The sequence below is a fragment of the Meleagris gallopavo genome, chromosome 4 (assembly GCF_000146605.3).
Source record: "Meleagris gallopavo isolate NT-WF06-2002-E0010 breed Aviagen turkey brand Nicholas breeding stock chromosome 4, Turkey_5.1, whole genome shotgun sequence".
NCBI lineage: Eukaryota > Metazoa > Chordata > Aves > Galliformes > Phasianidae > Meleagris > Meleagris gallopavo.
In genome coordinates this window covers 4,729,444-4,747,685 of record NC_015014.2, presented here as the reverse complement: position 1 = coordinate 4,747,685, position 18,242 = coordinate 4,729,444, and positions in this window count along the sequence as shown.

Sequence of the window (18,242 nt, the reverse complement as noted above, 5' to 3'; positions counted from 1 at the left end):
GCACTGATACTCTCCTCTGCCTTTGCTTTTAAAAATAGGGAATTATTGCTGAAAAAAATAGTTATGATGATTATTTTCGATGCATGTTCACACACATAAATGGGTATTTCTGTGACTTCAAGCTTAATTTGGGGAAGGAATTAAGGTTCTTCAGTTTCATATAATAAATTAATCTGATTGTTAATGAAGCTGTTGTTCCTAGCTCTCAGTCATCTGCCTGACTGAAGCACTCTAAACTGAGAACATGGCCAGAACATACCATGGCCCACAGACAGTCATCATTCTTGCTTTCAAGATACCATTTTGTGATGTGATCTTGCATGCTTTTTAAAATTCACTGTTGGTTGTAAGTGCAACAAAGCTTAAAAAATGAATAGCAAAGTCTTCTTGCTATTATTTCTGTACTTTCATTACATGGTTATGCTGTATTTCGTCCAAAATCCTTCTCTGAGATAAGCAGCCAGAACTTGGAATCTTCCCTTGCAAATAACTGTATTTTCTGTTACGTTTTCAGAACGTAACTCTCTTGATTCAGGATCATGTGTAACATAACTCAAAAGCTTGAGGATGAAAGAGTTAATCTCTAGGACAGTTTCAGGTGTTGCAGGGAACATTAAAGGGAACAGGTGAGGCTACTACAAATGATAACGAGGTGCTCTTAGCAAGGTTGTCTCAGCTGACTGCAAGGTATTTATATTTTCTAAACATACATAAAGGAGGTGGGGAAGGTTCTTTTTTTTTTTTCTTTCTTTGGGTCAATGTTAGCTGGTATGATGATACCTGTGACTCCAAGGCCCCAGGTAGGTAGAGTGATTTTAATTTTGTTTCACTGCGTGTATTTTATTATGAATGTTTTTGTAACAGTATTCTGCATTCAGTAGTTACAAGCTTTGCTCCATTCTATGTAAAAGCTAGTAACTCAGACTGAGTAGCTGAGAGTTGGTACTACGAGTCCTCAAAGTCTTGTAAGATGCTCTAGATCAGCAGCCCAATATCGATTTAGGAAACCTTCTCCTGTGTCTGCTCTTTGGCTGTACTTGTATGCCTTCTCATTTGTAAATGATGCCCTTTGAAAATTAACACAAAACGTGGGTAGACAAATAGTCAGGGGGTTGTTTTATGCCAGTCTAAGAAAGTGAGCCCTATGTAAAATGAAACACAAGATATTGGTTTTGTTTTTTTGTTTCTTTGTCTTTTTTTTTTCTTTTGTTTTTGTTTTTTTGTTTGTTTGTTTTTTGTTTGTTTATTTGTTTGTTTGTTTTAGGAAAAGATGACTTCTAAAATGTGAAGCAGTACTGTTAGAGCTTGAATCTGCCTCAGTAGCCTGCTGGGGGAGCTGCAGCCCATTGGCGTCTGATGATCCGGAGATTGCAGACTGCCGTCTCCTTTTGTTTTGCTGTCGTGCTGAGTGGTGAGGCTAAAAGAGCAATTGTTTGTGTGACTAAGGAATATTAGCAGTGTACTGAATAAATTTCAGCTGTCTTCCTCTGCAATTTAGCTGCTGGAAATCGTTGCGAGCTAGTATCATAAGATCAGTCAGTATGAAGAACTGTCATCTGAAAACATTATTGTTTAAATGATCAAGCAGTGCTATCATAACTACTTGATTTTTATAATATGTCCCATGGATTTGTGTGACTAGCGATAACTAGTAACAGCATGGCAGATTTCATTTACTTTTTGAAGAATTAAGGACGCAGCCCAGATGTAGGCCTTTTCAGTGTAGGCAGTGATATGATCATAAAAACACAGGGGGTGGTATGATGTTGGCATATCTGAAAGACTGGGAAAGTCAGCATCCTGCTTTAGTATCTGCAAGGGTTCCAGCTTTAATGAACGTTAAAGCTCTTTTCTACCGTGGAAACAGCATAATGGCACTGACAAGCTTGGGTTGCCTGTTGGCTGAAGCAACTGTTCTCGGGATTTGTGGTCATTAATAGTAGCTCAGCCCCCAGCTCTTGGCTGTTCTTGAGTAAACCCCCTACTCTCAGGCTGGGTAGCTTTCTAGACAATGAAGGCAAGTCAGGGGCTTGGAAAACTGCCTTCTCGCTGCTTCTAGAAGTGATTAAAGAGTCACCATGAAAACAGCAGCAAAACCCACCCTGTGTTTCAGTGTGATTAAATAAATGTTTATGTTATTTTACATAGTATTTTGTATGTGCATACTTGGGGAGAAGGGTAGATGTAAATCCAGAATGCTTCAGAATGGTTGTACAGTAAGTATATTTTACTGAGTATAACAAGTGAAAGGAGCCAGTTGGGTTGTACAATCTTTAATTACAACAGTCTTTCTACTGACTGCAGGTAGTATTGTTTTAAAACTGCATGAAATAGAAATGGTCCGATTAGCAATCAGATGAATTGTGATGTTCTTTATCTGCCCGTCTGTTCACAGATATAAAATAAATGCTTGTTCTCCTCAGTTGTGCAGGGGGCATCAGAGAAGAATTATTTAATCCACAAAGATGAAGGTATAGAGAAAACTATCAGCTCCAGCAAAACATAGAAGAGACAATTCAATAAAGTTATGAGGGAGTAAATCTGGACTGCAGGCTTTTTTGGGGTGTTTATTTAAAACATATTGCTCAGAATCCCCTGTTCAACAACAGACCAACCCTACTGATCACCCTGAGGAAGGACCTCTCAGAGAAATCTGATTTACTTGGGGGGAGCTGGTCACAGTATCAGGTACGCAACCCCTTCTTCATTAGGGCCAGCCATAACACACTGCAGACCTATTATTTCCAGAGTACAGACTGAAGAAAGGTCCTTCAAGACTGATATTAGTTGATTCAGATTGCAAGCTTCAAAATGAGTTTGGAGCAAACTCTTTGATTTTGCTTCATGTTCCCTGCTTGGCTACCTCTGCCACAGCAGTGAAGCAGCACACAAGACTAATGACTTTGTATTCAAAATACCCTTCTGGAACACTGCCTTACCTTACAAGGCAGCAGAGAGTAATAATGTTGTGGAGTTAGTGCTATTGATCGTGGGAGACTCAGACTGAATGCACAAACTTCCTTTGTAACTTGGGACAGCAGGTGCTTTGCATAGTAAAGATTATCTGGTTCTGTAATCTTTTTTTTTTTTTTAAAGCAATCAGTGCAGAAGGCTGCAGCTAGAATCAAGACCTTAAGTGCTGAAGTATCCACTTTTTTGGGTGGATAATAGATGCTAATAGACTTTTGCTCAATCCTTTATGATAACTCTGCATGGTTTAGGCTGGGAGGGACCTATGGGGTTGACTAGTGTAAAGCTTGGTCAACTTGAATACTTTATCCCTATGCAGTAAAAAAACATGGAGTCAAAAATATGATAGATGAAATATTGATTGCTTTGAACTATTTGGATAATAGATAACACAAGTCTAGTAAATAGTGTGATACATTGAGGATACTTAAATTTCATACTTGCTTTCAACTTCCAGTGTTCTCTGATAATAAAGAAGTTAGGGACGTGAAATAGTAGCTTCTGGACTTGTGCTGGCCCTGTATGTTTTCCCCATATTCCAAAGCAGGGATATTTGCAGGTTGGTATGGATCAGCTTGCACTTTCCCTTCACTCTGGTTAGAGGTGTCCTTTCTTGTGTCAGAGTGATAATCCTTATGAGAGAAAACCCATTTATGTATTTTATTTTTTCAAATATGAAGCTTACAGAGTAACTTATGTTGAATATCCCCATGTTTCTCCTGTTCAACAAATTTAAAGCTTGCTGATCAAAAAGGCCTACAAAATTGAACTAAATTAGCGTACTATGAATTTGGGATGCTCAATTTAGCATTACTGTGGAAAATCCATTTGGGATAATAGACTTTGCCTGAGGGCTTTAGAAGAGTCACAAAAAGAAAGAGAAAAAGAAAAAAAAAAAAGTATTACTGAATTGCTTATTAAAAAGTAGTAGCATTAGGAAATGATTAATGCTTCCATTTAATTCTTGGCACGTGTGGTGGATCTTCTGGATGTTCTCAAGGATAACATGGAGAGACGCCTAGAAAGTCTATGGAGGTCTTTGTCCTGTCACATCCTTGTTTGTTGGTTTTTGATCTTATGTATCTTCACAAATGAGCTGGCCCCCCAAATGGGTAGTGTGAGAGCAATTACTTACCAACAAGAGCTGTTGGTTTCCAGTTCAGCTGTTGGTTTTTACAGAACACCAGAGTGTAAAAGAAGGGCAATATCAGCACTGCCAGGTGAAGTTTAGCAGTACAGAGCATGAGGCTCTTCTTTAAGGGGTAATGTGGAATCTTTTTGCTGTGACGTTTGTCTTGTCACCATGTTATGTTAGAAAATTATAGGAAAAGCATATTCTACTGATGTCATAGGCGTCAGAAAGGGTGACTGATTCTAGGATGTGTTCAGTGTTTGGCATAGAGGGGTAAAATGCAGACACAAAAGGAAGTCTTTGCAATTGCACATACTGTTGAAATGGCAAGGTGAAAGCTGAGGACCCAGAGATTTCAGCTTCAACTTATCCTAGTGAAACTGAGCACGTGCAGCATGCGACGGCTCTTCATTCATACACAGCAGGACTGAATGAAAGGGAAAGAGAAAGTGGTCAGTCAGGACAAATTTGTATAAGCAGACCTTGGGCTCATTTAGACTACAAATTAGGAGACAGGACCTACTTACAAGAGGAAAAAGATTATTGAATGAAACTTTGAGTAGTTTGGCAGGGAAGATGACTTAACTGGTTTCTAGATGAAAGCCTTCATAAGTCTGTAGCATCTTGCTAGCTAGCTCTTTACAGGAGAAAATGTTTTATCAGATTTTTGTATATCCATTAATTTCTCCGTAAGGTTACAACCTCTACTCTGTGGGGAACAGTACTAATTCTGAGTAGAGGAAAGGATGGCATCAGTTTAATTGCCCAGAAAGTCTTGCTGTCACCAGGTTGAATGCTAAGTTAAGCTGTTGCTTCCATTTTCCATGCTGCTAGAGACTCTGCATCCTGAGGAAACAGGAACACTCTAGAGTCTATGTGAATCAGCACAGAAAATTGAAGATTGCTCATAGGATGGAAAAAAGTAGCAGTATTGTAATTCAGGACAGCTTTTCTTCTGGACTGGATTCTGCAGGTTTTTGTGTTGGAGATGCTGTATAAGAACTGATTGGGGAATTCAAACTACTTTGCAAAGAACCTTTCTTTTCTGGAATAAGCTGAAAAGAACTAGTTAGTCCTTGCTGAGTAGAAGAAATTCAAAGATTCCTATTTTAGTATAAAGTAATGTATGGAGACAAACATGTTTAAAAAGTTACCTTTTATTAATTGTGCTGAAGTTCCTTAACTTTGTATGAATCTCTAAGGCCTATATGTGTGAGGTTTGATATGATCTGAGAAGAAGCGTACATTCAGGCCGATGTCAAGCTAAACATCTTGGTGATAGAATATTGATTTTCATGGGAGTGCTGCATTTGCTACGTTTCAATTTAGATTATGTGAAAAATGGGCTCCTATTTGGATGCAGGTGCCTTGAGAACAGAATCTGTTTTCTGAAGAAGAATCCAAAGTATAGAGAGCTATAAAATCAGTGAGAGTGCATCGTTTTGGAGAATGTTTGAGGTATTGATGTGTTTTTGTGGTTTTAGGATCTTCGGGATGAGCAAGTTTCAGAAATCAGCTGTCACTATGCTGTCTTGTTTCCCAAAACTGTCTCTGGTGTTCAGCACACCGTTACAGTTGTGGTTCTCCATGTAATGCTGTCATGCTGTCCTGCTTGTCATCCAGTGTCCAGAGTGTATCAGCACTGACCAGAAAAATTAGTTATTTAATAGACAGAAGTAAAGATAAGGGTCTGGCACTTTCTTGGTGTGTTCATCTCATTGTCTTCAGACTGCTATCAATTTAAACTGACCCAATACTTCATTTCTTTCCATTCTGATGTTTGATTGCCAGTGTATGAAAGTGAAATGTTATGACCAAGTGAAATGATCTAATAGAGGTGTAAAACATAGGAAGAAGACAAATTGATGTGATCTTTGCTTCCAGTGTTCTTCCAGGCACCAACCTACTATTCTAGTGAATGAAAGCTTTCTTTATAGTTAATAGCTATGTATTTCAATGGACGCTTGTTTTCTAACCAAAACTGTCTTAGTCTCCCTTCCCAGCTGCAGGGGGCTGTGTTTGCTCTTCATTAACTTTATGATGTTCCCTTTGGGCTGTTCATTCAGCCTACGTGGGTAACACTATCCTGGGCAGTGTTGGCCTTGGAGGAGAGAGGGTTTTTTTCTTTTCATAAAGGTAAGGCTGAAAACAATATAGAATCATAGAATGGCCTGGGTTGAAAAGGACCACAGTGCTCATCTAGTTTCAACCCCCCTGCTATGTGCAGGGTTACCAACCAGCAGACCAAGCTGCCCAGAGCCACATCCAGCCTGGCCTTGAATGTCTTCAGGGATGGGGCATCCACAACCTCCTTGGGCAACCTGTTCCAGTGCCTCACCACCCTCTGTGTGAAAAGCTTCCTTCTAATATCTAATCTTTTCTATTATATTGTTATCTATTATGTATCTAACATAATGTTATCAACACCACTCTGGTGAATAATCAAGACTAACTAATCACCTAAGTAATATTCATATAGCCACTGTGAAAGGTTTTGTTTGTTAGGTGGGTTGTTTTGTTTGTTTTGGTGGGAGCTGGAGCCCTGTTACTGAGCTGCAGTGGTGAGGAGCTGATGTCCAACCGATGCAGGTTAGTAGTACTCTAAGGAATGCTGCTTGTGTGGTGTATATAAGTAGGTAGAAAGGGAGGAGCTCTTCTTGAGTGCAATCAGACTGCCATACTGTGCAAATGATACTTGAATGTTCAGTGGTGTTCGGTGTCAGTCACCTAGGTGAATGTTCTGAAGACTGAGCAAGAAAAGGGCTGCTAGACTCTAACCAATACCTGCTGTACTGGCAGGAAGTGCAGTGTGCCTTGTCGCCTCTTGATGTGATGTTTGCTTTATGAAAAGCAAACAGATAAGATTCTGTCCTACCTCTCAAGCTCTGCAGAATGATGCTTCTTGTCATAATGCGAATGTCATAATGTGGTGAGAAGTAGATCTCTGGAGCTAGTCTATTTATAGAGCTGTTTTATTGATAATGTTAGTATTCAAAATCCTTGCATAGAGTGATCATTAAAGCTCATCTAAAAACTCTCAGAGGATCGCTTATGGCTAGAATACAGTGCAAAGAATTTAATTCTTAATTATATACAGAGGGATATATGAAATAGAATTGGTAGTCACAATGCATTTCTTGACTGTGAATCCATAATATATTATTGTTTCTTCAGAGAGTTGAAATGATGCCATTTAGCTTAAGAGATGAAAGCATTCATTAAATCAGTGGTGCGGCACTGTGCTCTTAATTTGATGAAAAGAAGCTCTTGGAACAAGGTTGTTGCTGTATTGCTGCTTTGCTCTAAGCCTCCACTGCTGTCTACAGTGGTGGTGCTTTAGTGGCAAGTTCCATACTCTGACAAAGTGCAAAACATAGCGCTGTAAGCCATGTAGGACTCCAGTATTAATCCCTGGCTAATGTCTAAATTTGACTATCTTAAATGGTTACAATTTTTTGTTTTCTCAGTGTTCCAGATAAATACTAAACTGGCAACTTTTAGTGACAAGAATTTTGTATTCATTTACAATCTATATTTGAATTTCTAAAATTATTGACTTGATTCTGTTTGCTCTAGGGTATGTATACTTATATGTAAGCCATATGCTTTTTGACATTACTTTCCTTTAGATCTAGAGCGAAACTTCACTGTAGATATTTCAAAGAAAAAGCATATTTTGAGTAATCTGAAAGTCTGTTCCATTCCTTTACATGTATCACTTTCTTTTCAGAAATAATTTGTTTTTTACAATAAACCAATCATTTAGTGTAGATTTTTTTCAATTTTATTATTGTTTAAAGCATTTATTTTTAAGAACTTAAAACCTAACAGAGCATTCAGAGTATTTTGGGCAAAAGAATACTACTGAAAGAATGATTATAGGAAACAGCAAACACCTATTCTCAGTCCTACCCTGATCTGCACGTTCTTCCTGTTGCTTTTCTTGGAGAGCTTCTCTTCAGTGCAGTTACCTTGTCTTTGTACCTGCATTCGTGCAGTAAGCATTCAGGCACATCAGCAAGGTGCTAATATGAAGCCAAATCTGAAGTTGTGTGCTGCTGTACCATTCAGAGCACCTGATGCTAAGGGGGTGACGTTCTCCAGAGGTCGCTCTCTGTGTGCTGGTGTGTCCATGACTGAAGACTGGCTCAGGGCTCAACTCATCTGTGGGTTAAGATGTGATAGTGCCAAGGGCTATAATACACCACACAGAGTTGTCCATGGCCATTCCCTTAGCGTGGTGCAACAGTCACTAGAGTAGGTGCACCTGATACGTAAAGTACAAACCACTGTTTCCCTTTGTCTAACCTTGGATAACTTGTTTAGTTACCTGGATTTCTGGGGAAGTTAGAGAAGTACACAGCTGTATGACATATCTGTTTGCCCTTACCCAGGGAAAACATTCTGTGTGTTTTGGGGGTTATTTTAATGGAGAGGAGTTAGAATTGAAATAGTTACTAAAGAAATTCAGCTAACCTAAACCTCAAATTATCTGGAAAACTTCAGGCTGAACATTCAGCTCTGTAATTATACTTCAGAATGACTAGCTGAGACTGGACAAAGTGGTTTTCTTTGGCACTTTGCTTTATTCCTGTAGCTCGAAAGAGAAATTAAACCTGCAGGAGCTGGAGGGTACTGTCAAAACAAGACAACTGAAACAAGAAACAAGCTGCTTTTTAATTTCCATGGATTTTTCTCGAATGCTTTCAGCTTACCATTGGTAAAATAACTGCAACATGCTATATCATTTATTGCTGGTCTTAATTGAACTCCAAGGTGTTGCAAAGGGAAGTAAAATCAAAGGATGAAATTGAACATGAGTAAAATAACTAGCATCTGTGAGTGGATAGCATTTAAGTACTAACACCAGGGGCAGGATAGTCTGAGGGTGGAGTGAAAAAGCCTTACCCTCAGCTGAGTGGAAGTCCTGTGTGGTTTTTCTTAGCAATATCTAGACACAGACACAGAAAATGAAGCAGTAGCATGGTCGTGGGTTATTTATATCAAGTAAGCACACACTGAAGGGAATACTCATCTGGCAGTGGTCCTAACTGGAAGTTTTAAATGCAAATTGACCCGGTACTAGAGAGCGATTTGAAGTTGGCTGTGAGTGGATCCCAACAGGGAACTCGAGCGTTTGCAGGTCAACTGGATGTCAGAATAGTTCAGACGTTGTTTCTAGTTTTGATTTATGGTGGGCGCTGCTGGATGTCTAACAGCTCTTTAGGTAAGATTGATGAGTAGATAATAGATGTAGGTCCTAAAATGGAGTTTCTGTACTGTTCTTGAAGTCATTTGTGTTGACTGCTGTAGACTAATACAAAAAACAAGGTCATGCAGAACTCTTGCTACCCTCTTTGCTGATACTGTGCCAGAACCTCTTGATACTCATGCAATTGATAGATTCCTAATTAAGGACAGCTTTAAGTAGTATGGATTTCTAAGTATTTGTTATCAAGTAGCTTATTTGTACCATCTCTCCGTTGTTGTTCTTCTCGAAAGCCTTTATTTCTCAAGTCAGTCTCAGTATGGAAGTCACTTGAACTGGTGAATGTGCATAGCTTCCCTGCAGTACACTTTGTAAGAGGTTTCAAGCACCCTTTCTCTTTCTTTTTCCTGAATGGATGATTACTTGGAATGTGGCTTAGAGTATCACCCTGACACGTCTATGAGTCTGTGCTCAGACAGCACGTGAAGGTGTTTACAAGGGAAACATGTCTTGCTTTGTAATACATTCATTGATGGGGTAGAATGCTTCTTCTGTCGTTAGATTAGCCTGAATGACATCTTGAAGGAATACAAAAGTAAGGAACCACAAATCCAGTTTTCTCAAGAGAAGACTGATAATCAGACTTAAATCTAGCTCGCTATTAGGGCAATTGTTGTGTGATGGTGGTGGCTGTGCAGACCTTGCTTGTGATCTAATAAGCCTGCCTGCGTATAAAAACCTGTAGTTTCATTTTTCAGTGCAGAAATTGAACTGGGGATAAGAGATGAAAGCATAGTGTAGAGCTTTTCTGGTGCGACTTACCTACTGGATTTTTTTAATTTACATTTTTTTTAACATACTCTTCTTCAGAACTCACCTTTTAGAGTTTCAGTAAGTATTTGCACAGTCAGATTGAATTTTGTTTGTGCTGCTGCAGAAATATTTAAGAGTGAATAAGCAGGTTATGACTTGGAAGCCTGTGCAAGCATGTCTGAGAGATCCAGCCATAGTATTTTCTCTCAGAAACGGTGAGAGAATATGTAATCAAAAGACTGGGGAGGGGGGGAAGTTCCTGCTTGGCTAAGTCCTTTGGACTTGTAATAAGAAATTAATTATGCTTCTATAATTTGTTGTTTAAACATGCTTTGTCTCCAAGTATAGTAAGGCTAGAAATCTCTTATAGCTTAAACCCCTCTCATAAATATAAATCAATTTAGTCAGAAAGTATCAAAACATAAAATAACGGCACATTCAGAACTATTATCTTGTTTACAAATACATACTTAGTGTTTTCCAAAACACTCAGGACCTTTAAGTAGACTGTACATGAAGGGTGATGAGTCTCTTAAAATTTTAGGTAGAGATTTTTAGGTAGGCCTCCATGACCATAACAATGTAATAAGGATGTTTTTATTATGGAACATTGACAGCATATAAACAAGTCACAAATGTAGCAAATGCATCCCTCTATTTAACTGTAACTGTTTATATATATATATATATATAAAATAGAATATTGCATTTTCTAAGGACACAATAGTAGAATAGAAATAGGCAAAACTTTAACAATTTTTTATACTACAGGAAACTTCTAATTGTACTTCATTTTGTTGCTTAGGTATATGGAAGAAGGCATCGTGTTGGAGTGGGGTACTCCAACAACTCATTAGACTTGACAACTTGACTCCAGTGCACTGAATATTATCAGACTGCTTCTGTAATTCTGCACATACATGGCTCTGCATGCATATCTGCATCTGAAAGGCTATTGTGAATAAGTTCTGATGGGACACCTAGAGAAAATCACTTCAGTAAGAGCTTTTGTTTGCCCTACAGTCATGAATCAAGTCATCTTCTTCTGTGTATGCCATATGTATAATACAAACTTCCAGTCTTCCTGATATGTGATACTCACGTAAGGTAAGTTACCTAGGATGGGAGCTTGGATTCTAAAAAGACTTCAAAATAGTCAAAAGGAGGTGGTTTCTTCCTGTAAGGAAAACAGTAAATTATTTCTGAATGTAATTTTAAAGGTCAGTGATAGAAAGCTACTTACTCAAGGCAAAATATTACAGAAAGCAGTTTCAGTTCAGCATGAGAACATTTGCAGCAGAAGACAATTGCATACTACTTTTTAACTTGCTCTGATATCTTGCATGTCAGGTTGATGTGTTACTAGAATGTTTCATTCTCTTTTAAGAAGCTGATCCTCCACAGTAATCCTTTTCCTGTAGCATCCTATCTTTTTAAAAATGCTCTCCTGTCTAATTATTTTTTTCAGACAGTTTCAAAGACTCTGTGCCTTTACCTTCCTGCTTTTGAAAGGAAGGAGATAAGAAACTCAAGCCTAAAAATGCAGCTGCACAGGTACTTTCTTTGACACAGGCCAATATGGGATGCAAAGCCAGAGTAACCACGATTTTTTTCCTACTTTCATCTCCCTCATTCTAGTGTGAAACAGAGATGACATATCCAGCTACAGTTGTTTTTATTTATCACTGTACCCTCAGCTGCGCATTAGGAAATCCCTTGTGGCAACAAAAAGGTTCTAGACTGGATCAATGGGCCAACGTAAACTATATAAGTTTCAGTAGGGCTAAGTGTTGGATCCTGCATTTTAGTCACAATCGCCCCAGGCAACCCTACAGGCTTGGGGGGGAGTGGCTGGAAAGCTGCCTGATGGAAAGGGACCTTGGTGTACTGATGGGCAGTTGGCTGAATATGAGCCAGCAGTGTGCCCAGGTGGCCAAGAAGGCCAATGGCATCCTGGCTTGTATCAGGAATGGAGTGGTGAGCAGGACCAGGGAAGTCATCCTGCCCCTGTACTCGGCACTGGTGAAGCCTCACCTCGAGTGCTGTGTTCAGTTTTGGGCACCTCAGTACAGAAAGGAAATGGAGATACTGGAGCAGGTGCAAAGAAGGGCAACAAGGCTGGGGAAGGGCTTGGAGAATATGGCCTATGAGGAGAGACTGAAGGAACTGGGGCTGTTTAGTCTGGGGAAGAGAAGGCTGTGGGGAGACCTTATTGCTCTCTTCCAATATCTGAGGGGTTACTGCAGAGAGAGTGGGTTTGGTCTCTTCTCACTGGTGGCAGGATGAGGGGAAATGGCCTCAAGTTGTGCCAGTGGAGGCTTAGGTTGGATATCAGGAAACACTTCTTTACAGAAAGGGTTGTTAAGCACTGGAATAGGCTCCCCAGGGAGGTGGTTAAAAACCGTTTGGATGTGGTGCTCAAGCACATGATTTAGCAGAGGGTTGTTAGAGTTAGGGTGGTATGGTTAAGTTGCAGTTGGATTTGATGATCTTTAAGGTCTTTTCCAACCTGAACAATTCTATTATTCCTCTCTGATCTGCTTCATTGTGTATTATTTACTGGATGTGACTTCTTTTTTGTATGAGTCCATATTTACTTCTTTGTGATTATCTGCCTGGGGAATAAGTGTGTAGGGTAAGAATTTTCCTTCTACTTTGCCTATAACGTGTTTGCATTACTATGCTTATATGCTGTTTATTCACCTTGAGATGCTGGCACGGAAACAGCAAAAAGATCTGTAGAGAAATACCTTCAGGCTATAATTAGGTTTCAACTGTACCAGGATAAAAGGTGTAGCATAACTCAGCCAGTATGGAAAATACTTTAGAAAAACTTCAGTACATGAACCTGCACTACAGACCTGTCCAAATCCAGAAAAATGGAAACCAGAGCATGAAAAGTACTTCTCAGGTAATGAATTAACGAGGACAAAACCAGGGAGTGCTGAAGGCTTGTTTAAAATACATGTCTTTCTGCAAATATTCAGCTGGCTTCAGTTGAAGAAGTGGTAATTGAGGGAGAAGATACCATTGTTTCTCATTTTGAGAGAATGAGAGACAGATGACAGTGCTGTTATCTAAAGCCTTAAATGAGGCTTAAGGAGGGGTGGGACCAGGTCCAGCCTCTTCTGATGGCACAGGTGAATTCTTTCACCTGTGCTCCCAGGGCTGGCTGTGTTCCTTCACCAGGTGCTCAGTCATTGGTTCAGGCTGTGACTTAGCAATTCGCATACGGAAATCAAGAAAATTTAAATCTTATCTTAATAGCCTTGAAACAAAATGGAGAAAGGCAGTGGAGGGTAAAAGACGATGACTTTAAGAATTAACAAGTCAGAATTAAGATAACAGCACAAATCTATTCAGCAGTAACAGAAAAGGAAAGGTGAAACAAATGTAGAAACTGCACTTATAGAGCTCCTGTGGCACTGAATGAAGGGCATAAGGAGAAAACAGAAGGCAGGATGGAAAACAGAACATGAAAGTTATCTGAGAATATACAAATCTTCCTAAGGCTGAACCTTTTTGCATGTTTCACAGGTGAGCTGCCACCCTTGCCCCTGCCTCCTTGTGAAACAAGGAGAGCTATCTCAAAGCAGCTGAATCAAGGGGTTATGAAGATAATGTGACCATGTTACTTTCAATTGCTGGATAAAATTCGATTGGGCTTTTTTGTCCTTAATGGAGCAATCTTCAGCTGGTTTTTATTTTCATTTTAATTTTATTTTTAGTGTGCTTTTTTTTTCCCTAACCAGTTTGCTAACCCTTGTTAGGCAACCCAGTAATGGCAATTAAGTGACAGCAGTGAGTATCATAGAATCATAAAGTGGTTTGGGTTGGAAAGGGACCCCAAGGATCATCAATTTCCAACCCTTCTGCCACAGGCAGGGCTGCCAACCTCCAGGTCTGGTACTAGAGCAGGTTGCCCAGGGCCCCATCCAACCTGGTCTTGAACACCTCTCTGGGCAGCCTGTTCCAGCACCTTACCACTCTCTCTGTAAAGAACTTTCCTCTGACACCCAAGCTAAACCTGCTCTCCTTGAGCTTAAAATCATTCCCCATTGTTCTATCGCTATTTACCATCCCAAGTAAAAAGTTGAATGTGTTTTAGTGTTCTGAGAGGATCTGTGCCCGTTTCCAGTTTGGACACTAGCAACTAGAAGTGCAGGGAAGAAGACAGTAACTGTTCCATCTATTCTATTTGCTGAACAGCAAATGTCAGCATCTCTCTTTACCTCTGTTCCAGGCTTGTGCTGCCTTATTTCTATTTGGATTTCCCTTTGATCTGCTTTCTTAGTAAAAGCATTGGTGAAGGTCCTTATTCATGAGAGCAGCCTCTAGTGCTTGTGCTCCACTGACTTGCTTTGCTTGTTGTTATAACACATAGGTGGCGCCGAAAGTATTGCCTCCTTATTTCCATGAACTACACTAAAAGAGTGCAATAACATTATTTGATGGATTAAGTTCTCAGCTTTGAAACACTGTTTTTCACCTTAGTCACCACGTTGCAAGTGAAAGCAGCTCGTGGTTCACTATATTGATCTTTATCCCTCTGAATTAAGACTTGGAAAGGAGTAAAGTGTTAACTGAGTAGGAGTGTGTCTTTATTTGTTAAAAGACAGAAGAGGATAGGAAAAAAGGAAAAATAAAGAGGAGCAAATCACCGCTGTGGATCCTGTGATCCTGAGGGTTTGTTCTTCTGGGGTAGCTGAGGATGAGGTGGGAAGTGTGCTGCCAGCTGTGGGGTTGGCAGTACCTTCTATGTCACACAATGGTCCCTGCCACTTGGGCCAGGAGCTGTTGCCAGCTGAGAGTGTCCAGCGTGGTGTGTTGTGCACATGCCGTACTTCCCCCTTTACATTGTGGCTGTGGAAGGTTGTGATTGCTGGGGAGAGGAGAGCACCTGAAGCAATATGACCAACTCCTGACTTCTCCATTGCTTGTGCACAATGCCTGTTTGTTCTCAACCTTTCACAAGAGGGTCACAGTATTTTTGTTCTGAGGCCTTCACAGAGTTGTTACTGCTTTATTTGGCTAGTCACTGGTTAGCTGCAAGTCTGTTTCTTAACCCATCAGAATGTGAATTCTTGCTCTCTAAGTTATGGTTCTGTACAGTGTTGTCACAGTGTCTGAGATAGAAAGAAATGCGTCACTTTATTCCCACACACCACCAGAGCTTGGAATTTTTGCCAGTGATGGACAAGAGCCTGCATGCCACGCTCCTAAAAATCTGCATGGCTCTCTGAAATGTCACTTGACTTTCACATTGCTGTCACCACTGCTGAAACACAGCACCCACCTCACCACTGTGTTCACATTTCTGTTTGGTCCCCAGAAACGTTCAGCAAATGTTGATGAATGTTAATGGATGTATTTTTTTTTCTGCATGGAAGAATTCAGTTCCATACCTTTGCTTTATGCACACTTCTGTGTCAGGTGCCATCCAGTCAGATTGCCTCTCTGCTGCCAGCTGTCCCAGGGCAATAAAGTTTAATGGAACACTGTGGGGGGAGGTTCAACCTCTGCAGCTGTACCACCAGTATTTGCCTCTGAAATCGTGTGCCAACGTAATGAAATTAGAAGCATTACTTCTGGAGCAAACCTCATATTTGGACCAAAAAACTTTTTGAGTACTTCAAGAAGTCTATAAGGAGGCACAAATAAACTCTGTTTGGCACATGCATAGCTAATGAAGTTCTGCACAGTACCTTCAGTTAGGGATGCATGTATTTCTGTCAGAATGATGTACACAAATTCCTTAATGACTGAGCATGTCTTCTCTGCTTCATTATTTTCCTTCCATCTTTCCCTTGAATGCTTTCTTACGCATGAACACACCTATGTTTAGACTAGTACTTATTCCCCTTTTGATAGCATCTTTAGAAAGGAATAAGTTTAGAAAGAAGTGGGGGGAGAACAGTTGGGATGATTTTTTTTTTTAGTGTTTATCATCTGTGTATTTAAAAAGTAGCTAATGAGAAACTAAACAACATACTACTGTGAGACACCAAAAGCACAAAAACCAAAATTGATGCTGATAGCCTGAGCAGTAAAGATGGGAAAGGAGGAAAATGTTTGTTTTTTTTTGTGTTGTTTTGTTTTCAGGTCTAACATCTGTTAATACAGTGGACCTTTAAATGATTGTCTTTGTAGAGGGAGTGGGCTGAGCATCTGTGAATCACTTTCTACCAGGCACGGCAGGATTAAAATAATAGAGAATTTTGAAAGGATGACATAGATACTATAGGGAGAACATCCTTAATTTAGGGTTCATTTTCACTGCATGGAAGTGAAGCTTCTTACTGGTGAGGAAAAAGAGAATGCTACCTAGATAAATAGAAGGAGTGAAGTATAAAAAGTTTTGACACCGTGAGGCTGATCATTTCACATGGTAAACAGCATGTTTCCTTCTTATTTATATCAAATGCAGATAACTGTCATCTGAAAATTATAGCTGTTTTGCAAGAGAGTAGAAGGATTAATTCTATAGATCATACTCAGCTCCTGTGCAACTGGAAAGTGCCTTGAAGAAGGCTGGGTTGCTAAAAGAGTGTTGCAATTTAAAATAATTAAAAGATCACTGTTTATATCGGGCAGTTTCAATTTTGCATCAAATTAACGCCATAAACTGGTTGTTTCCTGTGCTGTTGGGTCAATTAGCATGAAACAGACCTTCCCACTAATCATCTTCAGAGATGTGTTTTTCTTAAACTGGGAGAATTACTTGATAGTCTTGGTTATTCATATTATCACTGCCCCTGTGGGCTGCAGTGTGAGTGAGCTTTTGAATTCTTTTGTTCCTATCAGCACAAATCCAGCTTTCCTTGTGTTTCATCCAAATGCTCTTGATTTAGATTGTGACTTAAGATGAAAAGGCTTGGAAGCCCTTGAAGTTTATTTATTTCATAAAGTAAAGCTTATTACCCAGCTGCCATTCTACACAACTGGCATTTTAGTACCTATCACCTGTGCAAATTAAATCATATAATAGTTGAAAAATAGTGCAGGGAAGGCTGTAGCAGATAACTTGTTCTCAGCAGGCAGTGCTTATGGAGGGAAGGGTTATTAAGTCTCTCAGGTAGGGTGTTATGGGATAGCTCACGTCTAGTTGGTTGGTTTTATTTGAATGGGTTATCTGAATGCTTCTCACTGTCTTATATACTACCAATAATATGCTATTTATGGATGGGAAACACTAGTTTGCCTTTCCATAGTTGGAGAAGTAGGAGAAGACTCACCCCACGGCACTTTGGGAGCTGACGGAAGGGAAGGGACCCCAAATCCATAGTGTGTGTAAAGCTCCTCCTCCTCCCTGCCGTAGCAGGAGTGAATGAGAAGAATGAAATGAGAAATGTGTGGCTTACATGGAGGAAAGGTGACCTGAGCCTTCAGTAGGTAGCTTCTTCGGAATAGTGCCTAGATCACAGCTGTGGTGTGCACGTGTAAAAAGCTGTCAGATGAGTTTGTGGTTAGTCTTGAAAGGTAAAGACTTGCGAAGAAACTCCTGGGTGTATCAGACTTAAACTTTAAAAATAAACATTTTAAAAAAACCCAAACAACAAAACGCCGACAAACTAGTAGTCCTATAGGAACTGAAGTAATTGCTTCTGTATTTCACCTTTATCATCCTTCAAAGCTGCAAAGTGGTAAGAAATTGCAGCATTAATGTTCCCGGTAAAGCTGAATGGAAACTCCCTCTGTTTCTAAGGAGGGATATCTACTGCAGTAATAGTGCTATAAAGTAAGCACTTGGAATTACATTTGTGGAGTTTATACCTGAACCCAAACAAGCTGAATCCACGCAGTGTTCCCTTCGGTGCCTATATTCTAATATTTTTGATGCTGATATTACTCTAATTTTATAGGCTTGAGGGAATGGCTGAACAAGTTGGAGTGCTGTTGCAAGAGGGCTTCAAGCTCCCTTGCTGGTGTGATGAAAGAGGTGTGGAATCCTTCCCTGGAGCAGAACAAAGACCTTTATTGTAGGTGCTTAAAGCCTTTTTTTCACGTGCAACCAAGACTGGTTACAGGTAAGGGCTAGGTGCCTTGTCGGGGTTTATGTCCTGCTCAAGTTGACTGTGCCTTGAAGGCATGTCTATTAAAGAGTGTCACTGCCTTATG